General features: G+C 37.6%; 2 long non-coding RNA genes across 8 annotated transcripts; one reads left to right on the forward strand and one right to left on the reverse strand.

Annotated features, from left to right (window-relative positions):
• Positions 1–1680: 1680 nt before the first annotated feature.
• Positions 1681–5560, reverse strand: LOC136264543 (uncharacterized). Its single transcript, XR_010705174.1, has 3 exons — positions 5347–5560; positions 5196–5290; positions 1681–1974 (listed from the first exon to the last, which is right to left on the reverse strand). It is a non-coding gene; the product is annotated as an uncharacterized lncRNA (long non-coding RNA).
• On the forward strand, positions 3011–12198 carry LOC136264542 (uncharacterized). 7 transcript variants are annotated; one of them, XR_010705168.1, is made up of 10 exons: positions 3013–3359; positions 3506–3549; positions 3600–3767; positions 3817–3873; positions 3929–4113; positions 4164–4304; positions 11674–11754; positions 11806–11893; positions 11947–12015; positions 12067–12198. It is a non-coding gene; the product is annotated as an uncharacterized lncRNA (long non-coding RNA). The 7 variants fall into 7 exon arrangements; XR_010705173.1 differs by having other exon boundaries at positions 3011–3549; positions 4153–4304; XR_010705172.1 differs by having other exon boundaries at positions 3013–3549; positions 3814–3877.
• The last annotated feature ends 340 nt before the right edge of the window (positions 12199–12538 follow it).

The following is a 12538-nucleotide window of genomic DNA, read 5'->3' on the forward strand; positions in this document are numbered from 1 at the left end:
TAAATGAAAACCCCACAAAACTCAACCTGGGCTTGAGCCCTGGACTACTGGAACTGTAGGCAGTAGGCTAACCACTGTGCTATCGCTGCTAGCTATATACCCACTACCCTATTTTTCTATCTTATAAATGCTACTCACGTACGTAGTAGTCTCACTATATACACTACAATACAGTAAGAAGAACATATTAACCTAAAGGTGAAGAAGAAACCAAAGCTGAACCCAAGCCTAACCCTAACGCTAATGCTACTTTTCACGTCCCCTAAAGTCAAATGTTCGGGGAAACTACTAGACGCATCCCCTAAAGTTGAATGCTTGGAGAAACTACTAGATGCGAAAATAAAAACCTTTCGATTCAGTAACCACTTCCTAGTTATTAACCCTTCTACCACCACACTCCATAATACCATCAGCCTTACTAATCTTCATACACACCTCTTGCACACAATGAATATGCTTAATTCCATTGAGACCACTCAAACAGCAGACCTACGTGCATGTGTTGTGTATGTAAAATGATGAAATTTTTAAAAAGTAGGGATATTAAATTACAGTTGTATGTACCAACATTTGTAACCCAAGTTTGTAAAACCATCCTTTTCTGCACATGCAGTGAATTCGAATACACTCAGTTGAAACTTTCAGAGGTTTTTATTCTTTGCACACTTTGATAAAACCTTCTTGCTATGAGGTTGCATACCCAAGCTTTTTGTTTTTGCTAGTAGATACATGTATACATGATTATATTATATATCAGACAATGTATAGTAATTTCACAACGTTTGGGATAGCATGCAATTGACTTACAAATTGGGTGATTTGTTCATCCTTAAAACTAAACATTCATGTCTTTATATGTGATTTAAATGAAGAAAACACCAAAAGCACACCTCTTTTGAGTGATTTCAATCCCTGTGCAGTGTCGGATACAGGGGGGTTGCAATGGTTTCAGCTGAAACTCTCTCTGAAAATAGTGCACGCCCCTAATTTATTTATGACTCATCGTGTGGGTGATAAAATCACCATAAATTTTACATAGTGTACTATATTTGAACTTTTCCTACTGGTGAAACTTCATACTTTTGCCTTTGAAGATGTTCAACAGCAAGTAGTGACCTTTTTTTTTGGTCTTCGACTTACAGCTAGGTTGAAGTTGACTCTGAAAATTTCTAGATCTGCCACTGCTGTGTCATCTTAAATGATTCCCCTCCTTTGTGTAATTTATTCCTTTTAATTACAACTGTTAAATTTCTCAATAATCATGTAGATCAATTTTGATTACACATGCCAAAAGATTAAGTAGCTGATGGTAGGGCAATGGCACTATACCTTTTATAGCCAAACCATTTTCGCATGAAGGATTTAACAAATGCTTTGATATAAATTGCATTGTTGGTAGCTATGTGGTCAAGATTCTGTTGCTGCATGATACAACTTGTCACAATGTGTGACCATGATGGAAACCAGGTAACCTGCAAAACATCTCACAGTTGTAATAATGCACCAACCATATGATTTAGTTCTGTAGACTGTTCAGAAATTCTAAATGTAGCATGTGAACCATTCACAGTATTATATGATGATTGTAGTAAATCATCACATGTACAATTATAATGTAGCTTTCATACATGCAGGCTTGTAATTATTACATTTATAAAACTAACAATATCTTTGGTCAGAAATGTAACTGAATAAAAGTGATTCAACATAACTAGTACTTGGGTATACATGATGCTAATATAATGCCATAAAGTTTTGAAGTGCTCTATAGGGTATGAAAAAGTGAAATGTATGCTTACCGCTGAGACACTTTCAAGTGAACAAAATATGGTTAACAGATAAGTGCATGTGCTACAATAAAACATTGTCTAACTTTGCACCTCACAATTAGTAGGTGTGTGATTATTTTAGCACATGGATGTAACATTCGTCTCTGGCATTGAGTTGAAAACTGGTTGTATGTCCTGGCATGAGCTACAGGTGTGTAGAAAGAGTCATATGAGGGCTTCAGGAAACCTTAGTACATTTGTCACATATACGTAATATAGTAACATATGAAACACTTGCGTGATTACACTGTTTGTTGTGTTGTGTAAGCTATAACTTGCTAGTTTATTCTGGTTCCTATAGCATGTACAAACTTTTATCTTGTCATGGGTTAATTGGTTATGCATTGGATTATACCAATTTCTTTGAGACTAATTTGCAATTTCAATTATATAGGAAATGCAATATTCTGGGAATCACAGAGTTAACTCTACTGGCATACTCACAACGTTTTCACTGTAAACACCTGAAATCCTGACATTCCACAAATTATAGCATAAAATACATTGACTTTATAGGCGTTACATAAATCGCTATACCTAGGTAGTAAACACATACTAGGATAAAGACATATGCATGTTTTGTGTATGGTTAATGTAATACAGCTAGAGCCAGAGACCTAAATGTCCATCAGCTCTGGTGCTGATAACCAGCAAGTAAACTAAATTATCATACAGTATGGTAGTACTGCATATTAGGGTACTCTGCAAAAGCAGCCTAGCTGGCTGTAAAAAGGCAAGGCCAACATTGTGAAAAAAGAGGAATATGAGATGGCATATCTAATGGCTTAAACTATACAAATAATCTCAGTATAGTCTTGTATTATACTAACTATCTTATACTTTAGTATAAGCCCCATCTTATATTATGGGAAACAGATTATACTTTGGTTTAATACACATTCTTTGTATGGCTTTGTTTACTTAACTAAATGTGATAACTTTTTAGCTTCACCATCAGATCTCATTACTGTCTCATTTTTAGCTTCACCATCTCATTATCACCATCTCATGTGATTTAAGTTTTTTTTACTGTACCAAACAAAGTCATGATGATTTTACAATAAGTAGCTACACTTCTGTTAATCACTATACTGAGCTAGCTAACTTCAGTTTGCTGTGATAATTTCATACGCACACATTTTCATACGGTAAAGCATATAGCTAATACCAGAAAAATTAATTATTCAATCTAAGAGTCATACAAATCTAGATTTTCTTGCACAGTTAGCACACCTGCAAAAGTTCGTAGTAATGCTTGTTTAAAATTGAAGGGTCAGTGGTGTGCGCATGCGTATTAGATGCAATTAAGTCGCCATCTTTGTCGCTATTGTTGTATCAGAAGTTGTAAATGTGAGTGATATGACGGTGTATCTCGCGGAGAGAGTGTGCGCGATCGGCGCCATCGTCCAATGAGCCACAATGATAGTTATGGACCACAACTGTACATCCCTGCTGGCTGTAGTGGTGAAGTGGCGCGGCCAAGTGGACCGAATTCCTTTGATGGCAGCAATCAAAAACAGCTCTAGATGAGTAAGTATTAGACTAAAATGATAGCTTGTACGATAGGTTTAGCCGTATTAAATTGTTTATTGTGTATTGTATGACAATGGCCTGCAAATGATTCAACTTTGGTGTTGCTGTGTACGTATTACATGTTTTATATCCTGTTATCTTAGCTTATGGCGAATGACGAGTGAACACAGTTCATCAGCCATCAACAGTAAGAGTATGCATGGTCTGCTGTTATGAATTTGTATATTATCTCTTCAGAGGTACAGTTTCTTGTCGAACCTCTTAGTTCTACAGGCTGTCAGTGTACAACATCTGCAGTGTTAGTGGCAGCTGCTTCCTTTAAAGAATCTGGTAGTGACCATATGTGGACAGTTTTGTTCTTTTTTCACGGAGTTGTTCAACGTCATCTTCTAATTACTTACAGCTGTAAGTGCATTAAGCCTGATTGTGTTTTTATTCATTTTCTTTTCAGTAGGGTAGGAATTACAGATTTGGTCTCAGTTCTAGGAGATTCTTCTTACTGCTAACATCTGTAAGTAAGTACACTGAGAGTGTCCAGTATACAATTTATATTTACCTTCATTTAGGTTTGTGGAAACTGGTCTCATTTCTTCTGGGAACCGGTCTCATTTCATCATGTTTTTCACTACTTTTTATCAACAGCTGACGGCTGCTACCTCGTCTGGCACTGTAAATGAGTTGAGTGCTTTCAAGAACCTGTTCCGTCTTGTTTATCCTTATTTCACTGACCATGCTCGTATTGCTAACAAAAGTAAGTTCACTGAGAGTATGCAAATTATATTATATTTAGTCTTGTTTCAGTTGTACTTAGTGATTACAAGATTCTTGGACTTGGTTATCAGTGTATCAGATGCTTCTTGTGAGCTTACGTAACACGTTAGCCCAACAAAGTCACATACTAAGTGGCTGTTTTATGTCTGGTTAGACTCACTGATAACACCTGTAAGTACACCAAATAATCCAGAATCATGAACCACGATAGTGGGTTCATATAGGAATTGCCCATGTTTTTTGCAAAAACTCTAATAGAACGCATGCCTAAAAACCACCTTGGAAAGCATCATCCAACTCAAAACAACCCTCTGGTGGTTATTTGCAATTAGTATTGGTCCGCTAGTAAGTATCAAGTGAAAAGGAAACAGTATGTGTATTTGGGATAAAACTGAAATTTGCCGTTTTGTTCATATTATTATTATTATTACTAGGACCGCGTCACATACAACCAAGTACATACACCAACGTTGCAACCTACCCATTGGGCAAGTATAAACAGTGCCATAGGCAGCACTCAGAGCAGTGTGCATGTACTGGTGGAAATGATGCATATGCATACATACACAGGCAAGGGAGTTTAACTGGCATCAGAAAACCACAATACTAAAACACAGCCTACACAAAAACCAAGTTAAGTTAGATATATTGAAAATAACTATATATTGTAGGTGTGACGTGTCTCTGAAGATGACTCAGCAGTGAAGTGAGGCTATGCAGAATAAGGGATATGATGAAGGCGCACAATTAGCCCAATCAAGCCAATATGGCACAATGGACTCTGTTGTAACTTGAGGCCACTGGTGATGTACCAGTATATCAGCGGTGTGGTGATTACAGTCTATAATATTATGCATACAGCCATGCACAACATACAGGAGATAGTTACACATTGTTGTATATGCAGCACTGCATCGGCTTCTTGAGCTATTACAGACTCACAGTAGAGTAGAAGTTAAGCCGAGCCTAGTGGAAAATAATTCCAGCCGCTAGCAAGCCAGATGAAGGATGAAGATGTATGTATAATACAATTACCGGTACAAGTATTACATTACTCATTACCTTGTTGTTCCAGCTGGTTGTTTATGAATGTATCAGCTGGTATCCCAACTGGTCATCAGCTGGTTGTTCACTGCATGACGCCTGGAGCGCATATCCTGCACACAAAATACACAGTTACAAACATTTAAACATACTGGTAAATTTTGTTTACCAGTAAAGTGGCGCCTGGCCTCTCCGTGGACGTTTACTAATCTTCTCCTTAGAGCAATCTGTAATTAAACAAGGGCGTAATGCCGGGCGTTATATAGAATTACACGTGCGGTAAAGTCATCAGCACGAACAGGCGTACTTATTATACGGTTGTGCCTTCATTCACAGGCGAATCTATCCCCGCTTAGTTCATGTCTCTAGGCCTCGTAGTTTTCTCAAACATTATTTATTTCATTCATTATTAATGACGTAATTTTACCACATTTCGTATTATTCTTAGTACTTGGTTGTATAATTATTATTCATAATATTATTTTGTTTCACTCATGTACAGCAAAAGTTATCTACTTTTTCGCCCTAAAAACTATATCGCCATGCTTACTGAATCCTTCCACGTGTCCATGACCTATTAATAAGCCCGTATTCCACAGATCGCCAACCACCCTACACCTCGAAAATTTTCTAAGTTCTCTTCACCATTACACTATTGGCAGCAGCTCCGTATACTAAAGAAGCCGTATAACAATAAAATTACAGGATTCCATTGTGTGAGCTTCTTTGGGTTTTGTTGCAGAGTTAATCAAGTATTGAACAGCACTTCTTAGACTTAGAAGATCGCGCATGGCGTCTCTGCGTGGTGAGTATAGTCTACTTCTTCCTGTAAGCGCACGGTCGCGATTCGCTACGAGCGACCATACAAGCGCTCTCTCAGAGACATAAAGAAGTGATAGCGCTGACACCAGAGATTATTTCATTGTTATGAATATAGTTTCTATAAACCATATTTCCTTTCCACGTAAAGCCTAAAGTTGGGTGGAGTCAGTATTAGTGTTGATTAAAATATTCGTGAGTGCCATAATTGTCTGACCACATTGTGTAAACAACATGGCTTCATGCTGTTGATAACCCATGGTTTACAATAGGCATTGCAGCTATACATAGTACCTGACTGTTGTTTATGAACGATGTTTGTGCATGCACATTAGCTTCAGACCTTCAGTGCTGGTCACTGTAAAGTATTAATAACACATAACGTTTATGGGAAGTCATGCATTCATATCAAGACACACGGTAGTGTGTCGTGCAGTCCAAGGAGCCGGCGCGCCACACCCGTGAGTATATTGACAGGAAGAACGAAAACGTCATTTTCACACCTTTGTATCTCAGTTATCACTTATCCGATTGGAACCAAATTTGCTACACAGTTGCCCGCCAGCCAGAGGAGTCTACATTCCAAATTTGAAGGAAATCGCTCCAGCCATTTCCGAGATACGAGCTGCCAAAGTTTCGTTTTTTTTTTCTTCGTCTTTTCGCACACTTGCAAAAATTGCTATAACAAGCAAACGCGTACTCCGATCGCCATGAAATTTGGCACACAGAAAGGGAGTCCAACGGCGAATCCTAGCATCAAATTTGGTGCAAATCCGATGAATGGTTCAGGAGTTATGACCGATTATTCGCGTAAAACAAGATCGATTTGTTGTCACGCCTACAGGGTAAACCGCTTCATGGAATGAGTTGAAAATTGCTATGTAGATGGAGTAACCATCGTAGGAGTGCCTTTTGGTGGTTTGAAAGGAATCAAGATAAAGACCATGGAGATATGATACAAAACCCAACCTGTGTCACAATTACGCGATCGATTTTTACGAATAAAAAAGTATTAGTTTTCACGCCTACTAGGCAAACCGCTTAGAGCAATGAGCTGAAAATCGGTGTATAGCTGGAATAATATTCATAGAAAGGCCTTGCAGTAGTACAGAAGAATCGGATTACAAACCACTGAGTTATGATTCTAAAGCCAACTCCGTGTAGCAAATGCGAGATCGAGATACTCTAATAGAACAGTCACCCTAATAGAGCATTCGGCTAATTTATTTACTCCATTATAGAATTTTATAACATCACAAATTATTCTGTAGGGAGTTCAGCTGCAAACAGTTAATCTTATAGACAGTGCAGCAAGAAGCAAGTCACCATGTGGAGAGTTAAGCAAATATATCACTATAGAGATTCAGAACATTACAAGCCACACTGAAGAAAGTTCAGCTATAAACAAGTCATGCACCCTGTAGAGAATTCAACTACAATTAAGTCACTCTCTAGAGAATTCAGCTACACACAAGTCACTGTGGAGAGAGTTCAGCTACAAACAAATTACCCTGTACAGAGATCAGCTACAAATAAAACACTTTGCAGAGTGTTCAGCTACAACAAATCAACCTTTAGAGCAATCAGCAATGAACAAATCAACACAAATCTACCTGTAGAGAGATAAGCTAGAAACAAATCACCCTGTAGAGAGTTCAGCTACAAAAAATTCACCCTGTAGAGACATCAATTAGAAACTAGACACAATGTAAGGAGTTCAGCTACAAGCAATCACCCTGTAGAGAGTTCAGCTAAAACAAATCAACCTGCAGAGAGATCGGCTACAAACAAATCAACCTGCAGAGAGATCAATCAGCTACAAACAAATCACCTTATAGAGGGTTCAGCTACAAACAAATTACCTTGTAGAGAGATCGGCTACAAACAAATCAACCTGCAGAGAGATCAGCTACACACAAATCAACTTGTAGAGAGATCAGCTATAAAAAAATCACCCTGTAAAGACATCAGCTAGAATCTAGACACAATGTAAGGAGTTCAGCTACAAGCAATCACCCTGTAGAGAGTTCAGCTAAAACAAATCAACCTGCAGAGAGATCAGCTAAAAACAAATCACCTTATAGAGAGTTCAGCTACAAACAAATTACCCTGTAGAGAGATCGGCTACAAGCAAATCAACTTGCAGAGAGATCAGCTACAAACAAATCACCTTATAGAGAGTTCAGCTACAAAAAAATTACCCTGTAGAGAGATCAGCTAGAAACTAGACACAATGTAAGGAGTTCAGCTACAAGCAATTGCAAATCACCCTGTAGAGAGTTCAGCTAAAACAAATCAACCTGCAGAGAGATCAGCTACAAACAAATCACCTTATAGAGGGTTCAGCTACAAACAAATTACCTTGTAGAGAGATCAGCTACACACAAATCAACTTGTAGAGAGATCAGCTACAAACAAATCAACTTGTAGAGAGATCAGCTATAACAAAATCACCCTGTAGAGACATCAGCTAGAAACTAGACACAATGTAAGGAGTTAAGCTACAAGCAATCACCTTGTAGAGAGTTCAGCTAAAACAAATCAACCTGCAGAGAGATCAGCTACAAACAAATCACCTTATAGAGAGTTCAGCTACAAACAAATTACCCTGTAGAGAGATCAGCTAGAAACTAGACACAATGTAAGGAGTTCAGCTACAAGCAAATCACCCTGTAGAGAGTTCAGCTAAAACAAATCAACCTGCAGAGAGATCAGCTACACACAAATCAACTTGTAGAGAGATCAGCTACAAACAAATCACCCTGTAGAGAGATCAGCTAGAAACTAGACACAATGTAAGGAGTTCAGCTACAAACAAACCAACCTGTAGAGCGATCAGCTAGAAACAAATCACCCTGAAGAGAGGTCAGCTACAAAAAATCACCCTGTAGAGATATCAGCTAGAAACAAATCACCCTGAAGAGAGGTCAGCTACAAAAAATCATCTTGTAGAGAGATCAACTACAAACAAAACGCTTTGCAGAGAGTTCAGCTACAAACAAATCAACCTTTAGAGCGATCAGCAACAAACAAATCAACCTGTAGAGAGATCATCTAGAAACAAATCAACCTGCAGAGTGATCAGCTACAAACAAATCAGCTTGTAGAGAGATCAGTTAGTAATACACACAAATCAACCTGTAGAGAGATAAGCTAGAAACAAATCACCATGTAGAGAGTTCAGCTAAAACAAATCAATCTGCAGAGAGATCAGCTACAAACAAATCACCTTATAGACAGTTCAGCTACAAACAAATTACACTGTAGAGAGATTGGCTACAAATTAATCAACCTGCAGAGAGATCAGCTACACACAAATCAACTTGTAGAGAGATCAGCTACAATCAAATCACCCTGTAGAGAGATCAGCTAGAAGAGGTCACCTTGTAGAGAGTTCAGCTACAAAGAAACCACCACATAAAGAGTTCAGCTGCAAATAAATCACTTGTAGAGAGTTCAGCTACAAATAAATCCCCTGTAGAGGGATCAGCTAGAAGAAGTCACCTTGTAGAGAGTTCAGCTACAAAGAAACCATCATGTAGAGAGTTCAGTTACAAACAAATCACCCTGTAGAGAGATCAGCTAGAAGAAGTTACCGTGTAGATAGTTCAGCTACAAACAATTCACCCTGTAGAAAGATCAGCTAGAAGAAGTCACCTTGTAGAGTGTTCAGTTACAAAGAAACCATCACGTAGAGAGTTCAGCCTCAAAAAAACCACCTTGTAGAGAATTCAACTACAACAAATCACCCTGTAGAGAAGAAGTTACCTTGTAGAGAATTCAGCTACAAAGAAACCACCATGTAGAGAGTTTAGCTGCAAAAAATCACCTGTAGAGAGTTCAGCTAGAAACAAATCACCCCGTAGAGAGATCAGCTGGACGAAGTCACCTTGTAGAGGGTTCAGCTACAAAGAAACCATCATGTAGAGAGTTCAGCTGCAAACAAATCACCCTGTAGAGAGTTCAGCTACAACAAATCACCCTGTAGAGAGTTCAGCTAGACGAAGTCACCTTATAGAGAGTTCAGCTACAAAGAAACCATCATGTAGAGAGTTCACCTACAAAGAAAGCACCATGTAGAGAGTTTAGCTGCAAACAAATCACCCTGTAGATAGACCAGCTAAAAGAGGTCACCTTGTAGAGCGTTCAGCTACAAAGAAACCATCCTGTAGAGAGTTCAGCTACATTTCAAGTCACCCAGTAGAGAGATCAGCTGCAAAAAAAATATCCTGTGGGAAATAATGGGCATGTAATAAATATATGTATATAATGTGTATATTTACTAATAAAATCAAAAATAATTGAAGTATTACAAATTTTCTTTAAGTTCTTTTCTTCTTCCTGTGGTAAAGAAAAAAACACATGGGTTAAAAAAGTCCCAAAGCCAGCCATAGGCCGGCTTTGCAGTATACAAATACAAAAAGAAGTGATATCTAATCAAAAACAGCCAAGCTGTAAAAAAGGTGCGGCCCCCAAAAAGGCCATGGTGAAAAAAGATGTGAAATCCAAGGTGGCGGCCAAGAAATGGCTGTGATGGTAGGTTAATGGTTACATTTTAATAATGACAATTCAGGTGAATTTTGTGCCACTTGGTCTTGGCACCAAATTCACCTGAATTGTCGTTATTAAAATTTAACCATTAACCTACCATCACAGCCATTTCTTGGCCGCCACCTTGGATTTCACATCTTTTTTCACCATGGCCTTTTTGGGGGCCGCACCTTTTTTTACAGCTTGGCTGTTTTTGATTAGATACATTTCAACATAGATTTCTTCACTGTGGTATACTCAATGAATACAATACTCACATGAACAACGAACTCTAGCTACACAAACTATATTGTACGTAGCATTATATTATCATTTATACTACTGTGCACCAGTGAGCCAATGTTGTAGTCCATGTACCCATGGAAAATCTGTACATTATTATTCTTATTGTGTACGGTCTTGGCTGAAATAATAAACGCACAGCCACTGACTATTTTAACTTATAATTATATGCTTGTCAGAGTTCCATGTCTTCAGTTGTCTTATGACAGGTAGCTATAGCTCAGTATCATACCATTTGGTGTGTGTATATTCATGAACACTGCATTAGGATGCTAATGTGAGTAAGAGACTAAAGTCTTGACACATGTAGTAAGACAAGTTAGACAACAGCTGCTCACTGTTGTGTGAAATGTATAGTCTCGTCCACAGTCAAGAGCAGTCAGGTAAATACTCTAATAATGCAGTCAGGTGTTTCTGATAGCAACAAAGCTTACACTGAACTTGACAGCCACTAATTGTAAACTGCTCTACGTATATCTACAACAATTATCATTATCAGTAAAACAAATCCATTACTGGGTTAATAAAAAGTACACAAACTAGATGAAAAAAAATTGGAAATTTTAAAATGGGGATAGGGATCGCTGAAAAAAGCCACCAAACAAGAAGGGATTGCTGGGGTGGTAATGCAAACCACAATTCCCTATTTTGACTTATTTTAAAATGACTCAGGGGAGCATGTAACTAAATATTTATGACAGAGAGTCAAAATAGGGATTTGTGGTTTGCATTACCACACCAGCGATCTCTTCTTGTTTGGTGGCTTTTTTCAGCAATCCCTATTCCCATTTTAAAATTTCCAATTTTTATTCATCTAGTATGAATTATGTTTGCCTCCATTTAGGGTTGTGAGACCTGGTCTTATCAGACTTGTCTTAGTTGTACATGGATTGTCGGTCTCAGTTTTAAAAGATTGTTACAAACTGTAAGTATAATGACTGTTCAGTATACGCATTACATTTACCATCTTTAATAGTGTTGTGGGACCTAGCCGCCGTTCTACATGGTAATACTAGGTTTCCAGACAAGGTCTCGGTTTTATGAAATTCTTATTGTTACAAACTGTAAGTCCAACGATTGTCCAGAATACACATTATATTTACAATCTTTGTATTAGAGTTGTGGGACAGTTCTACCAGACGACTAACAGATTGTCACAGAGTTCTACATAGTGATGATAATACAGGTAATTTGTAATGGAACTTGTGAATTGTATTTACTGTCTTACCTGCTGCAGTTGGATAAAGACTGATAAATGACAAAATTGATTTGATACTGTCATGGCCAAGGAGACATTGATTTACTAACTGTACCTATTGTGGTTTTAACATATTTACAGAATTAAATTCATTACAAATATAATTATAAAAATTATTTAATTGGTAGCCACAGATTATAGGAAAGTACAGTAGTATAGTAGCCAATATATGGTTGAAATAGGCTTAGTATAGTCTGATAATACACCGCACTATACTAGTGATTTAATCTCTAATATATGACTGTTTTAAATGTATTCAATAAGTTTGTTATAGTAAAGTCCTAATCTATTAATATATGCTGTACTATTTCATTCCAATACTAACATAATAACACTGTTATAGACCTTATTATTCTGAGCTTTTTTCACAGTGCAAGAAAGTACAAGTGACTGTTTCTTATAATACTTTTGATCAAAAGGTATAACATCAATAACTGACCAAGAAAGATTT

The sequence above is a fragment of the Dysidea avara genome, chromosome 8 (genome assembly GCF_963678975.1).
Source record: "Dysidea avara chromosome 8, odDysAvar1.4, whole genome shotgun sequence".
Classification (NCBI taxonomy): Eukaryota; Metazoa; Porifera; class Demospongiae; order Dictyoceratida; family Dysideidae; genus Dysidea; species Dysidea avara.